Source organism: Otolemur garnettii, unplaced genomic scaffold (genome assembly GCF_000181295.1).
Source record: "Otolemur garnettii isolate 467f Iridium unplaced genomic scaffold, OtoGar3 scaffold00068, whole genome shotgun sequence".
Taxonomy (NCBI): domain Eukaryota; kingdom Metazoa; phylum Chordata; class Mammalia; order Primates; family Galagidae; genus Otolemur; species Otolemur garnettii.
In genome coordinates, this window is record NW_003852463.1 from 7,404,766 (window position 1) to 7,407,181 (window position 2,416).

Consider the following 2,416-nt stretch of genomic DNA (forward strand, 5'->3'; position numbering starts at 1 on the left):
CAGGTGCATCCTTGTGGTCTCCCTGAGAAGACCTGTTCTCCCAGACCTCACCCTTCTTGGGTATCTTCTCTCAGTATGAGTATGCAGATACCTGTTATTGATGAGTTCAACTTTTATTGTGGGATGATTTGAGAAAATACAAGGAATAATTTCTATACTTTTAAATTTTCTGAGGTTAGACTTGTGACATAAGATGTGATTGATTTTGGAGGATGTTCCATGGGCTGATGAGAAGAATGTGTATTCAGTTTTGTTAGGATGAAATGTTCTGTAGATGTCTATTAAATTCAACTGTTGTATGGTGAAGTTTAAGTCCAAAATTCCTTTGCTTAGTTTCTTATTGAAGGATCCATCCAACATGGCCAAAGGGGTGTTAAAATCTCTAACTATTATGGTACTGGAAAATATTAAATTGCTCATGTCTATTAGGTGTCTATTAGGGTCTCCCTTATGAATTGAGGAGCATTCTGGTTGGGCACATAAATGTTAATGATTGACATCTCATCATGTTGAGTGTTTCCCTTAACAAATATGAAGTGACCATCCTTGTCTTTCCTTACTTTTGTTGGTTTAAACCCTAGTGTATCTGTCAATAAAATTGCTACCCCTGCTTTTTTCTGATTTCCATTTGCCTGGATTACAGATGCCCATCCCTTCACCCTGAGCCTATATTTATCCTTTAAGGTAAAATGAGATTCTTGTATGCAGCAGATATCTAGCCTGAGTTTTTGTATCCAGTCAGCCAACCTATGCTTCTTAAGAGGAAAGTTTAAGCCATTCACATTGAGAGTATTGACAAGCCTGGTAGTATTTGGGGTGTCAAGTTTTTGAAATTCCAGTGGACATTTTGAATCTTTCACCACTGTGGAATTTGGGTTTTGGTCAAGAATTTCAGAGTGCATTTACTTTGGTGGTAGAGCATTGTGCTAGTCATTATGGAGGATGGGTCTGAGGATATCTTGAAGACCTGGTTGGTTATGGCAAATTTCTTCAACATGTGTATGTCATTGAAGTATTTAACTTCTGTCATAAATGAACCTCAATTTAGCTGGATACAGGATCCTGGGCTGAAAGTTATTTTGTTTTAGGAGATTGAAGGTCAAAGACCATCCTCTTCTGGCTTCAAAAGTTTCAGCAGAGATCTGCAGTCATTCTGATATTTCTCCCTTTGTAGGTGATGCTTTTCTTATGTCTGGCTGCTTGCAGAATTTTCTCCTTTTCTTAACTTTGGCAAAGTTAATCGCAATGTGTCTAGAAGATGCTTTATTTCAGTTGAATCATGCTGAGATTCTGAAACTGTCTGCTATCTGAATTTCAGTATCTCTTGGCATGTTTGGGAAGTTCTCCTCAATTATCTCTTGGAGTAGAGTATCTGTGCCTTTCAGACCATCCTCTTCTCCTTCAGGGATTGCTATGAGGTGAATATTTGCTCTTTTGGAGTGGTCCCACAATTATCTGAAGGAATGATCCATTTTTACTCTCCACTTCTCTTCCTCTTTGAGCATTTGGGAGCATTCAAAACTTTGTCTTCAATGTCAGAGATCCCTTCTTCTGCCTGCTCCATTCTGTTACTGAGGGATTCTACTATATTTCTCAGATCTTTGAGGGCTGCAAGTTCTTGTCTCAATGTGTCAAAATCTTTGATGATTTTGTCTTTGAATTCATTGAATTTTATTTATTTATTTATTTATTCTTTGAGACATAGTCTCAAGCTGTGTGTCATGGCATCACAGCTCACAGCAACCTCCAAGTCCTGAACTTAAGTGATTCTCTTGCCTTAGCCTCCCAAGTAGCTGAGACTACAGGCACCCACCACAGTGCCCAGCTATTTCTTGGTTCAGTTGTCCTTATTCTTTGACAGGCCCAGCTGAGTTCAAACTTGCCAGCCCTGGTATATGTGGCTGAGCTACCGGTGCCAAGCCAATTCATTGAACTCTTGAGACAACTTTTGAATTGTTCCTTGACTTTCTAATTCCATCTTTACCTCCATTCTGTTAATCTTATTTGCGATCCAAATTCTGAATTCGATTTCTGACATCTCAGCCATTTGTTTATGAATGGGCTCTTCTGTTGTGTCTCCTTTTTCATTCCTTGAGGGAGTTGATCTACTCTGATTATTTATGTTGCCAGAGTTTTTCTGCTGATTCCACCCCATGATTATTTTTAACCATTTTGTTAGAGAACCTGGCAAGGTGAAATTGAATTGAGGGCTCCTGGAATTGTAATTAACTAGCCCTTTACCAAAGAACTGAGACCTGGTGATTGTGGCTTTTCACTTAAAGCTTTATAAAGAACCTATTCAGAACTACAGCCTGAAACTCTGGGAACCTGTGCAAGTCACCGGAGGCAGTGGGGAGCTGGAAGGTGAAGCCACTGACCCCCGGCCTCAGGCTGCAGGAGCTAGGCAGGAAGCTGG